General features: G+C 38.4%; 1 protein-coding gene across 1 annotated transcript in view; it reads left to right on the top strand.

The window, feature by feature from the left end:
- CNTNAP4 (contactin associated protein like 4) overlaps nt 1-13613 on the top strand; it is a 541886-nt gene that overhangs the window by 92753 nt on the left and 435520 nt on the right. The gene's annotated exons all lie outside the window — the stretch shown is intronic.

Genomic DNA, 13613 nt, shown 5'->3' with positions numbered 1-13613 from the left:
CGAAGATAGATGTTTAGGTTTTTCAGTGGGTAAAGATAATATAATGGAAGATGCTTCTGCACAAATGCATGCTCTACAGGGTCAGAGGTGGTTTCAGAATCATCACTGAACAGTCAAGTCTGGGATTAGCCATTGCAACTAAAATGAGACTCTTTGTATTGAAAGTTGGGGCCAGGTCTTGTTACATGGAACAAGTTGGGTGGATAAGACAGAGAGGGAGGACTGGAAAGGGAAATATGCAAAGGGATGGTTTCTGGATGTTGTCTATATTCAAGTAGAACTGATCTCTAAAATAATAGTTACCTATTTCTCTTTAAAACTTCAATTTTGATAACAGATATTTCCCCCTTCCTAAAAAGAAACTATAAGAAGATAGACAAAACAAAACAACTCATACTCAAAGAGAGTCTATATGTAAGATTGCTTGCACATGTTCTGAAAATAATTATTTTAATGTTAATAGTATGTTTTGCAGTGTCCATTCCACTTTTGCTATTAGTCAAAATAACAAAAATCTAACTCATCAAAAGGATCTAACTCAATGGAAGCATTTGAAAATATTAATTTGTTAGAGAAAATCTCTTGTTAATATTGCTTTATTTTCTTGAGGACCAGACATAGGTTTTGAGAGACGGTGATATTAAAGTTTGTAATCACTGTCTTAGTATGTCCAAGCTGCTGTAACAAAATACCACAGTGTGGGTGGCTTAAAATTAACAGAAATTTATTTCTCACAGTTCTGGAGCCTGCAAGTCTGAGATCAGAATGCTAGCATGGTCAAGTGAGGGCTCTCTTTTGAATGATAGATTTATCGTATTCTCACATGGCAAAAAGGGCTTGGAGGCTTTGGAGGTTCCTTTTATAAGGACACTAATTCCATTCATAAACGCTCTGCCCTCATAAACCAAGCATCTCCCAATGGCCCCACCTTCTCCTCCTATCATTCTGGCCATTAGAATTTCAAAGAATGCATTTTAGGGGAATATAAACAGTCAGACCATAGCAGTGGCTGTGCCTTGCTGCCATAGCCAACTTTTCCCTTGTGACTTAAGTCCATAATGTGAAGCAGACTGTTGATCTTTGCAGATAAACCAGTGGCAAATGTCTTCTTCTCTGAATTCATATTTGAGTTGAAATTCCCAGGATTATCTACTTGCAAGTGACATTTTGTAAATATTGATTTAATAACTTGATTTACCTCTTTCTTCAGAGTTCTGTATGCCTCTGTAAAATCTGCCTTCACTCTCTTCAACATGTACTTGCATAATGTAAACTGAAGATAGGTATCTTAAATGCATACTAATGGGGAATGCTTGGCTTCTGTAATTCCTGAACTGTAAAGCTGATGAACACACCCGGACAAACCCCACTGCCTGGGTGTGCTCTTTGAAATTTCTAATCTGTGGGCTAAGGAGCATTATCTTTCTCACTGGAAATCTTGACACATGGATAGTTGTTTAGTAATTATTTTATTACTATTTAGATTTTAAAGTTTATTTTTATTTGTACCACACAATAAAATTGTTGAAAAGCTTTGTGCAACTCTAGAAAAGAAAAAGCTCCCTTAAAGCAGCATGGAGATTCCTCAGAAAGTTAGAAATCAATGTACCTTATGATCCGGCAATTGTACTACTAGGTATTTACCCAAGGATACAAAAAAACTAATTTAAAGGGATCCATGTACCCCAGTGTTTATGGCTGCATGGATCAGCAGTAGCCAAATGATGGAGAGAGCCCAAATGCTCGTTGACTGACGAATGGATAAAGAAGATGTGGTGTATATATACAATGGAATATTAGTCATCAAAAAGGATGAAACTTGCCATTTGCAATGATGCGGATGGAGCTAGAGAGTATTATGCTAATTGAGATAAGTCAGAGAGAGATGAATACCATACGACTTCAATCATATGTGGAATTTAAGAAACAAAACAAGCATGGGGAAAAAAAGAGGAAAACCAAGAAACAGACTCTTAACTGCAGAAAACAACTTGAGAGTTACCAGAGGGGAGGTGGGTAGGAGGATGGCTTAAATCGTTGCTGGGTGTTAAGGAGTGCACTTGTGATGAGTACTGGGTCTTATAAGTGTTGAGTCATTATATTGTATACCTGAAACTAGTATTACACTGTGTGTTACCTAGTTGAAATTTAAATAAAAACTTAGTAATAAGAAAAATAAAAAACTGTCTTAAATAGGGGGACCAAAGTGGTAAGGGAGAAAATAAAATAGATTAATGCAGGGGAAATGTGTTTTTGGATTCTTTATCTAATCGTAGTATGGTAGGCAGAAAGAGTTCCAAGTTTTACTTCTAAAACAAATGAAATCCTAGAAGAAAAATAGGGAGGCAGCCAACTAGCCAATTATTCATTGAATAAGTGTAATATAACCCCCTTTCCACTTACCTCATTGCCGAGGAGTATCATTAGCTTTTGCTTTGGACCAGGAATGTGTGTACACCGTGGTGCTCAGAAAGATAGCAGAGAACTAGTATGAGAATGAACTCCACAACATTGTGTGGAACGTCTTAGGGTTCTGTTGTGTAGTAAGAGGAAGTGAGCAGCAGGTGTTTCTGTTTTGGGGAGAAAATCTTAGGGTTCAGTTGCTCTCTGAACAGATTTTCAAATAAGTCCCTAATTTCTGGCGGAGTCCACCCTCGCTTCTCTGGAGCTTCTCTCTGTACAAGTTGTTATAGGTCTACAGGGTCAACTGTTTCTCTTTCTGTGATGTTCTGCAGGTCCAGACACTTCAACTTTCCCATTCTCCTTGGTCTCCATTTCTCCTTGCCTTTTGATGAAAAAAAAGAAGTTTCTAATTTCTTAAAGCAGTTCCTCTGGTTTCCCTGACTGTCTTGCTTTGCTCCTGTCCCTCTAATGTGCTTGCTCCTTCTCCCCACTGTTCTCTCTTCCCCCTCTGTGTCTGTCTCTGCCTCTCTTTTAAGCAGAAGCCTAATTAGTCTTTTGAGAAGCCAGATTAATGAATGAAAAAAAGAGAAAGAATTGTATTTTGAGGTGATATGACGCTCAGGTAATTCTATGAGTTTGGAAAGAGTGTGTTTTTTAGAAAGGGAAGTTGTATATAGAAGTATTTGGAAGAATTATCATGAATCCACTAGAGGGAAGGCTTCATGGGAACTAAAGGCGTATTCTTTTACTCTGAGTGCATTTTTACTGTTGTGCCTTTGAATCTTTGCCGTTGTTTAAGTATGTGCATTTCTTTCCTCCAAAAGTCAGATCTCTTTCAAGGAGTTCTTTTCCTGAAATTTGCGTTGTCTTTCTCTACTGTTCCAAGGTTAAAGGCATGCATTTTTCAAGGCAGCCACCAGAGTCAAGGTGCAGAGTTCCAGAGTTGTTTCCTGTTTTCCTCAAGATATTAACTAGCCCACCCAGTGGGAGTAAGCTTGGGCCTTGTGAGCCCTGTGCTTCATCAAGCTGCAAAAAATGGCCATAGTTTTTAAGCGTATATATAGCTAGACTATTAAAGAGTACTTCAGTCAAATTTTATGAAGCTTTAAATAAATGGATTTTCTGGTTATTCTTGCAAAACTTACTCTTTTTTAGTTATCTTGCAACTAAAAGTGCTGCTTTCTCTCTTGTGCCACCCTTGGTTCTCTTAGCACAAAAACTACTGTCTGGGGAGAGACATCTGGGATGGAGACAAGATAACTTTAACTTAATGGGACCCCAATGGCCTTTAAAAGTTAATGCTGCTAAAGCAATTAATGAAGCTTCTAAAGTAAGGGATGTAAGCCTGAGGATAATTTATGCATTGGGATGATCTGGCTCATTATTGGCATTATTTAACATTCCCCAGGCACTCAAGTAGATCATGGCTATACATCCAAAAATAGGACAAGAAAATAGTTTTTACTTCTATATATAGGAAAATATTCTTCAAATTAGAATAATGAAAAAAAAATCTTAAAATGGAATGTAACAACAAGTTGGGAGGATAGTTCATCTTTATAAGAATTCAACAAATGAATATATGAACAAAAGAATGATAGAATATTTAATTGTTTATTTATTTTTAAGTAGGCTTCACACTCAGCAGAACCCAAAGCGGGGCTTGAACTCACGACCTTGAGATAAAGACCTGTGCTGAGGTCAAGTCAACTGCTTAAGCCTGAATAAGCCATCCAGGCATCCCAAGAATGATAGAATTGTAAAATCACATTTTGCAACTCTGGATGAAATAGTGGGTCTAGGCAACAATCACAGTGAATCCTAAAATCATTAGGGGAAAGCTTGATTGGAAATTTTAAAATGAGGATGGACTAACATCATCTGAATCTACTGGTAAATCTTAACATCATTAAATATGGGGCAACCAGATATCATGGGGTCTCAGTGATATGAAGTAATAGGAAGTAAAAGCACCACATATGAAGTATGTAGTCAAAATACTTGAGCCTGGCTATCTCAGGCCCTCCCCGATCTTCCTGTCAGTTTGTAGGAAATACAGCAGACAGGAGAGTTAATATATATACCATGAGGAAGTAGTCAGTCAAATGGAGAATGTGAAACATTGGTAGTACAAATCAGTGGAATAAATAATACTTGAAAGGTATAACAATGCAATATATGGACATTGAGGAATACTGATTAAAATAAATCAAGTAAACAAAAATTTCATGATATTAAGAAATTATTGACTTTTAAAGTATGGTGATTATTTCAAAGTAGCCTTAGAGAAGCATACTAAGTATTTACAGTTGAAATACAATGCTATGGCATTTACTTTAAAATATTCTGGCTAAAATATGTGGGTCAATAGGTAAAAAGAAGCTGGCCACATGTTAATATATATTAAATATATATATTATGCGTATATATTTTAGTTTATTGTCAGGTTGGTTTACATATAACACCCAGTGCTCTTCCCACAAATGCCCTCCTCCATGTCTATCACTCCCCTTCACTATCCCCTTCTTCCTCCAGCCCTCAGTTTTTTGTAAGTACAGTATTCAACAGTCTCTCATGATTTGCCTCCCTCCCTCTCCCTAACTCTTTTTCCCCCCTTCCCCTCCCCATGGTCCTCTGTTAAGTTTCTCCTGTTAGACCTATGAGTAAAAACATATGGTATCTGTCCTTTCCTGCCTAACTCATTTCACTTAGCATGATAATCTCGAGGTCCCTCCATGTTGCCACGAATGGCCAGATTTCATTCGTTCTCATTGCCATGTAGTACTCCATTGTGTATATAAACCACATCTTCTTGATCCAGTTGATGGACATTTAGGTTCCTTCCATGATTTGGCTATTGTTGAATGTGCTGCTATGAACATTGGGGTCCATGTGCCCTTATGCATCAGCACTTTTGTATCCCTTGGGTAAATCCCTCACAGTGCTATTGCTGGGTCATAGGGGAGTTGATAGTTTTTTGAGGAACCTCCATACTGTTTTCCAGAGTGGCTGCACCAGTTTACATTCCCTCCAACAATGTAGGAGAGTGCCTGTCTCTCCACACTCTCGCCAGCATCTATAGTCTCCTGATTTGTTCATTTTAGCCATTCTGACTAGCGTGAGGTGGTATCTCAGTGTGGTATAATATGTATGTTTTTAAGCTTTTTAAAATGTTTATTTATTTTTGAGAGAGAGAGACAGAGTGAGAGCAGGGGAGGAGCAGAGAGAGAGAGAGATGCAGAATCTGAAGCAGGCTCCAGGCTCTGAGCTTAATGCTGGGCCTGAACTCATGAACCCATGAAATCATGGCCTGAGCTGTAATTGAATGCTTAACCGACTGAGCCACCCTGGGGCCCCTTGATAATATATATTAAAGTTGGGTGATTATAGTGTTTTGTGTACTTCTGATTATGTTTGAAAATTTGCATAGTTAAAAGAGGAACAGGAGTTCCCTATGATAGATACAAAGATGATAAGTGAAAGAATTATTTTTTCTATGACTAAAAGTAGGCTGGGGCACCTGGGTGGCTCAGTCGGTTAAGTGTCCGGCTTCGGCTCAGATCATGATCTCATGGTTCGTGGGTTCAAGCCCTGCATCGGGCTCTGTGCTGACAGCTCAGAGTCTGGAGCCTGCTTCAGATTCTGTATCTCCCTCTCTCTCTGACCCTCCCCTGCTCCCACTGTCTCTGTCTCTCAAAAATAAATAAAAAACATTAAAAAAAATAGGTGACATAATCAGATCAAGTTTGGGTATTGTTTGGAAATGATATAAAACTTTTAGACATTGTTTAGATACAATCACAAAAAAGAGTGTTTAATTTTGTGTTAAATTACCATTTTTGTAAATTAATTTCAAACATTGCTCCTTCTAATTTTTACCTATGAGATGCACTTATTTTATTTTTTTTTAATTTTAAATTTTTATTTTTTAATTATATTATTATTTTTTAAATTTATAGTAGTTTATTGTCAAATTGGTTTCCATAAAACACCCAGTGCTCTTCCCCACAAGTGCCCTCCTCCATCCCCACCACCTCTTTCCCTCCTCCCTCTCCCACTTCAACCCTCGGTTCGTTTTCACTATTCAGTAGTCTCTCAGGTTTTGCGTCCCTCTCTCTCCCCAACTCTCTTTCCCCCTTCCCCTCTCCAAGGTCCTCTGTTAGGTTTCTCCTATTCTCCTGTTAGACCTATGAGGAGATGCACATATTTTAATTTCTAAAGCGTATTACTGATAGTTGCTCTATTAATCAAAGTAAGAATTTTCTTGGTTCTGATGGTTTTAATATTGTCAAAATACCAGGGGTGCCTGGTTGGCTCAGTTGGTTAAGCATCTGACTTCAGCTCAGGTTATGATCTCATGGGAGTTTGAGCCCTGCATTCTTTGGGCTCCATGCTGTCAGCACAGAGCCCACTTCAGATCCTCTGTCTCCCTTCTGCTCTGCCCCTTGCCTGCTCATTCTCTCTCACTCCCCTCTCTCAAAAACAAACATTAAAAAAGTTTTAAAAAATACCAAATTTTCTAAAATTTTTTTTAGCCACACTGAGAGGGGAAATGATCTGCCATACTTTTGCAAGTGGTGCTTTTCAACTTCTTCATGTAAATAACTTAAAACGATAAGCAAAATGATCATAATATTTGTTATTCCTTAGTATTGTGGAAATACTTTCTTGTTTCTCACATGTTGTAGATTTCTCACTCAAATTTGACTGCACTATAGTTTATTTCAAGTAAACCATGCAAAGTGCATTTTAAACAATTTTATCATATATGATTGTATCTGGCCAAGTACCTGTAAGAAAACTGGTATGAAATTGGTGAAACCAAGGCAATAATGTTTAAGGATCTGCATCATTTCAAAGGTCCTGGAAAGCAAGACAACTTGAACTTAAATAAGGCAGCCCCAAGCGTGTGCATGTGTAGAGGGTCTGCCCTATAATATGAAGGTTTAGCCAGGTACATACTCCCCATAAATTCTCTGCAAAGCTATCTAATTGATGTGGGACCCTGTGATTTCCCCGCTTTTGACAACGCTTTGTGATTTCTCCATCTTTTCAAACCCATGGAACATAAGCCATGTGTGAATGAAACAGCCACATCTAGCACTGCCAAGAACCCATCTACAAAATGGAATTAGTGATGTTTCATGCTAATGTCTCATCTTTATATACATACATATATATGTTTAATTTTGGGAAGAACACTTAAATTGAGATCTATCTCTTAAAATTTTTAGAGTACAATTTCACTGACTCTGGGTGCAATAATGTACATCAGATCTCTAGAATTATTTAATGTGCCCTGGTCAGTACTGTTATAATTTTGTGCCCCTGCTGATCTGGGTACAGTGTCATTAATTGTCCTGTCCTATCCTTGTTCTTTTCCTGTGCACTTTTTGGTACTGCACGTGTCCTGTCAGGTACCTCTCTAGAGGGACTCCGCTCTCTGTTCTGCTGCACCGAATGCCAGCCTACCTCAAGATACTGTGTCTTTATGTCCCACTTGACATTCTTCCCACCGTGTTGTTGCTCTTAAGGTTTTGTTTACATCCATTCCAGGTTGTTAGTTAGACACACTGAACATCAGATAATAAGGGAGAAGATACGGATTTGTGTCTCGTGGATACCCTTGGCTTCTCTGGGTGCTTTCAATTGCAGTGTTTTCCTACGTTAATGAGACTCAGAGTTCATGAGAATAGGGAACAACATAAAATGCCGTGATGCGAACTAATTTGAAAAACCAAATGCCTTAGTAATATTCACCTTGGGGGACTCTCTAGAACTTTGAAGAATTGTGGAGTACTATTGTATTTAAACCCTGCAGGTTCCCGCACAGGTGTGAGATAGACACATAGAGTTTTCCGAATACTGGATCCATACCAACAATTGTTTTACGGAAAATATCCAGTTGTTAGCTTTTAATGTGGAAGAAATCTCATTCACATTGTTTATTCAGTGTTTTAGAGTAGAAAAAAAAAATCCCTCAGATGGGAGATTAGATTATTTCCAGGTGAGTCTATTCATTTGTTTAAAGTGGTGGCTCTTTCAAAGTTTGGTCTTGGGACCAGAAACGTCAGCATCACCTGGAAATGTGTTAGAAATGCAGATTAACAAGTCCCATTCCAGACCTTCTGACTGAAAAACTCCTGGGTGGGGCCCAGAAATCTCTTTTCACAAGCCTACAGGGGGATTTTGGTGAATGCACAGATTTAAGAACAACTGGTTTCGTGCATATTTTTCACAAGAGCGATTTTGAAATTTTTAATTTATTTTTTCCATCTTAATACCATAAAGTCCTTTGAAATAATCCTTAAAGTCAGAGCAGTAGTCCTTTTTTCTCCCCCTCTCAGGAGTATTAATAAAAGCAATGAGGTTCAAATTAGTTTGATAATTCAGCTTATTTATAACTCAGAAAATATTCATGCTTATTTATTATTACAGCTCTCACATTGTATCATTTTGCTGACACTCAACACTGTAAATGGCTTGATGCATAGCCTTATCACCTCCATACTTATAAGGAAAACAAGAAAAGTATGCCTGTAGCTCCTTTAGGATCCATGGATTACTAATAAAGCAGTAATTAGTCAGGAATACAGTATGAAGCTCAACTCAGTTTCAAGTTCCAGGTCTGAGCAACAGTATTCCCCCAGGATATGGGATAGTACATGTAACGTTCACTGCCTTCCTAGCATTCCAAAGGAACTTCATGTTAGCTTTGTTGTCCTGGTGCTCTTTTGTACTGTTCCAGAGAAGGCTGCTGCGTGCATCCCTGTTTATGTCATTGTGAAGTCTGACCAACTGGCAAAGACAAAGAAATAAAAACCCTATTCAACAGCCCAGTTTCTCTTATGACTATTATTAAGTTCTAAAGAAAATATTAGAAATTAGCAGTGCATTAAAAATAAATTTACCCTAAGTTCAATAAAACTGTCTTTATGATTTTTCTATCCTTAAGAGATGTCTTTTTATCATAAAGTGTATTTCTTGCATGAAAGTCTGATATTAATATAGTTACACCAGCTTTGACTTAGTTACGACTTTTGGTATATCATTCCCCATCCCTTTGTTTTAGGCAGTTTTTCTCTTTTAAAACATATACCTATAAACAGCATATGGTAGGGTTTTATTACTTCTATCCAACCTGAAGATCTTAGTTTTATGTACAATGTTTATTTTATTAACACTTAATTTAATTACAGTTATTGGTTAATTACTTATTACTAAGTCTACCATTTTGTTTTTTCTTTACTTTCCTTTCTCTTTTTTTTTTCCCTGTTGGTTTCATCTTTGGATTAACCAAATAATTTTATCATTCCTTTCTCATTTTTAGTATTTATTCAGTTGATTGCAATATTTATCCTTGTTAAGAGTTTGAATTAGTACTTTTTATATTTCCAAAGTAATGCAATTTATAAGAGTTTAACTCAGTTTAACCCCTTCTTGGGACTTTGTATTCTTGTTTCTCTTTCATGTTACTACCTTTCTTTATTTTGTCTCTGAGGATATTTATTGTATTTATTTAAATTTTTTGACCCCATGGGACGCCTGGGTGGCTCAGCCATTTAAGTGTCTGACTTCGGCTCAGGTTATGATCTCACAGTTTGTGGGTTCAAGCCCTGCATTGGGTTCTCTGCTGACAGCTCAGAGCCTGGAGCCTGTTTTGGATTCTGTGTCTCCCTCTCTCTCTGCCCCTCCCTGGCTCAAACTCTGTCTCTCTCTCAAAAAAAAAAAAAATTAAAAAAAATTTCCCCTTGTGTTTCAATAATTAAGATGATAAGTATTCTTTAGCTTTTGTGTTTCTTGTTATGTTTATATTACTCTTTTTAATCTTTTCCATTTTATGCCCTGTGAGTGGCTTGTATCCCACCCACCATCCCACCCCTCAATTAGTAGCCACCCACTCTGGCAAGAAGGGGGGGCAGGTCCTGGCCTATGACTCTCCTGATGTGTTTGGACAAGAGGGGGGAGATGAGCTCCATGATGAAGACCTGTAGGCACTGTAGAACTTGATCTTGAACTCTGAAAGGCTCTCTCTCTTCCCGGTAAACCCTCAAGTTTAGGAATCAGGAGTAGGAATCTCCTTAGGTTTGTTGTTGAAGGTTTTGGACTCGAGACTGGAGGAATCAATGGGACGTGGCTGAGGGAATAGCTTCAACCCTGTAGGGCTTGTGTTCTGATAACAGTGTGATGCCTGACAGCCATGTTGGGCAAAGGTTGTTCCAAAATACCGTGTGTGTGTGTGGGAGGGGTGGAAGCCCCCAGATCCACCTATGCTGCACCTAACCCCATAAAGAGATACAGCACACTCGCAACCATCTCTGACCTGCTCAGGAACTTCACAGAGTGGTTGAATATTTCCTCATACTCATATTGTCTTTTCATTCTGTGGTTTCTCCATGAGACAGACCCAGTAGCCAATGCTGGCTCACCATGGACTCAGGACTATTGTTTCTTTCATGGTTTGCTCACCCTACTTTCCTCTCAGCTCTCTTCTTGAAACACACAGTTTGGGCTCCTCTATTTAGATAGACAAGAAATATTGTGAATCAAATGCCAGGACTGAATAAATATTTGATATAATTGTTTGGTCTGGGAAGATCACATATTTGACAAGGAAAAGTCCCTCTCCATTCCCATATCTTGATCATATTCCAGATCCACAAAATGGAGATTGAAACAAAAGTGAGATCAATGGTGTCTCTCTCTTGCTCTCTCTCTTTTTTTTTTTTTTTTTTTTACCATTTCTGACTACTTGCTGGCCAGCAGAGGGGAGATTGAGACCATCGTTGGAGGGGTGTGGGATCATCATAGAGAAGACCTGGTGCCTTGCTGTGCCTCACAGCAAGGAGTTGGGGGTATGGGATGGGGTTAGTGGAAAGAGTTGCCCTCGCCACAAGAAGCAGATGTAGCACTAAGTGGGGTGTCTAGATTGAGAAGGCTTAAGAGAACCATCAACTTTCTTGGGGTCTTAGTGTCATCTGAGAGTAAATGTGTCCTTCGGTATGGGATGCTGGGCAGCCTCCAGTTCCCCCAGCACACTCCATACGTAGGGAGAGCTATCTTTCTCTGCTGGTGACAATTCATGTTCAACTAGGGGAAGTGTTATAGAAACAGGTGTCTTTCTAACTCACCTTCTTCTTGACTATCTCCCCACTGCCCCTTCAGTTCTACTCTTTGTGAAAATAGAAAAAAAGAAGCAAAACATTCAGTTTGTACTATGAGATGTGGTTGCCAGTAGCATTTGGTCTTCTTGTTGATCTGCTTTGAAGAATCTGAAAACCTGCCACCCTTCCCCTGAGGAGCAACTGCCCCCTGGGGTCTAATGTCAACTCTGACTGTGTATAAGAAACATCCGAGCAGCTTCAAAGAACAAACGGCCTAGCCCCATGACCATAATTCCTGACACAGTTGGTCTTGAGTGGGGTCAGGACACTGGTATGTTTAAGGTTTCCCATGTCACTCTTAACCCTGGGGCACTGGGAGCGGGGCTTGAAGATCTGTACTTGTGCGGTGGCAGATGTTAAGGGAAAGAGAAGTTGTAGTGGAAGGAGGAAGGGGATAAGACAGAAAATGGCATTTCCAGAATTCCATTCAGAGTAGAACAAAAAGTGATATAATTGGAAAGGTAATAGAGTCATATTTTATGGATGTTGTGGGTTTAACTAGCCCCCATTAACTTTTCTCTCATGTTTCCTTTGTCTCTTGCAACTGAGGGTGATTCTCATCATCTCTTCACACTATTTGGGCATGAGCCTGCTTGGTTTCTGTTCATTTCCATATTGACATTCCCAGTTGGCAAGGGCATTCCAAGTTCCTACACCATTATTCGATAGGAGAATGCACTCTGGACTGGCAACTACTGTACTTGGAAATTTGCCTACCCCAAATGTCAGTCTTCAATGAGCAGAACACCTTTCTGTTTGCTGCCACTGTCTGCTCATGAGAGGGAGTTGGGTGTGTGGGTGGGATTCTAAAGTTATATATAAATTAGGAAGTCTAATTATTATTGAATTTTCTATTTTAACCATTTTGGATAAACTTTACCCTCTGTGGACTTTTGGGATTAACAACTGATAGAAGGGCAATTTTGATCTGCAAATAGTTTTCTGTATCTTTTAGTAAATTCCATGTTATGTTACATGACAAAGTGGAATCAAGGTTATAGATAGAATTAGGCTGCTAATTAAGTAATCTTAAAATAGGTAGATCATCTTGGAATATAATCTTACAAGGGTCTTTTAAATTGGAAAAGGGAATGAGGTGACAGCCGAAGAAATGGCAGCAGGAGGGAGACTCCTGCCGGGTGTTGCTGCCTTTGAAGATGGGGACAGGGTCCACCAGCCTTGGAATGCAGCACTACTTTGGAAGCTAAAAAAGTGGAGGAAATGGATTATCCACTAGATCCTCCAGAAGGAATGCAGCTCTCTGGACCTTGTGGTTCTTTTAAAACTTATAACCTCCAGAACCATAAGATAATAAACTTGTGTTGTTTTCAACCACTAATTTTGTGGTAATTGATTATAGCATCAATGGTAAATATACTGTTGAAAAGAATGAAGAAATTAATAATGATAAAATGAACATGCAAAGACTTAACGATCTTTATGATGGAATTGACTATAAATAATTTGCTAAATATAATTTTTTAAACAGTATATCTTTGTACAGATTTTAAATGACTTAGTGAAATGGAAACATTCTTGAGAAAGAGGTTTAATAGAAGAACTAATATTACCCATTTCCAGGCCTTTTCTCTGATACATAATTGCCTAATGGAAAATTAGTTCATAATCAATATTTTTTGAAGTAAGTTTATTTAAAGGACTTGTAAAGGAGCCATTTCTAGTTTTCTGAGCATAACAGACTCAAATCCATTTTACTTCACAAAGGCAAGAATGCCTCTTTATCCCCCACAAATTTCTTCTTAAATATTTATTAATCTAAGTAAAGCATGGCTAAGTAAGCATGAAGTCAATCTAGGTGTATATGGTTTTAATTTATTTTCATGGATGTCTGTGTTTCATGGAAGTACTTTTTTTTAATACTTTTACACTTTAATAGTAAAAAAAGAGAAAATAACAAGAACACCGCCCCCCCCCCCCCCCCCCCCCCCAATATAATGGTAACAAATGAAACAACAAAAGGACAAAGCTGGCAGTTTAAACAATGCTGAAATGCTGCCAGGGATCAGCCAATTGCTATCAGCCTGG

Source organism: Suricata suricatta, chromosome 16 (genome assembly GCF_006229205.1).
Source record: "Suricata suricatta isolate VVHF042 chromosome 16, meerkat_22Aug2017_6uvM2_HiC, whole genome shotgun sequence".
NCBI classification, from domain to species: Eukaryota; Metazoa; Chordata; class Mammalia; order Carnivora; family Herpestidae; genus Suricata; species Suricata suricatta.
The sequence above is the reverse complement of the archived record's forward strand: the minus strand, read 5'-3'. Positions and strand labels throughout refer to the sequence as shown.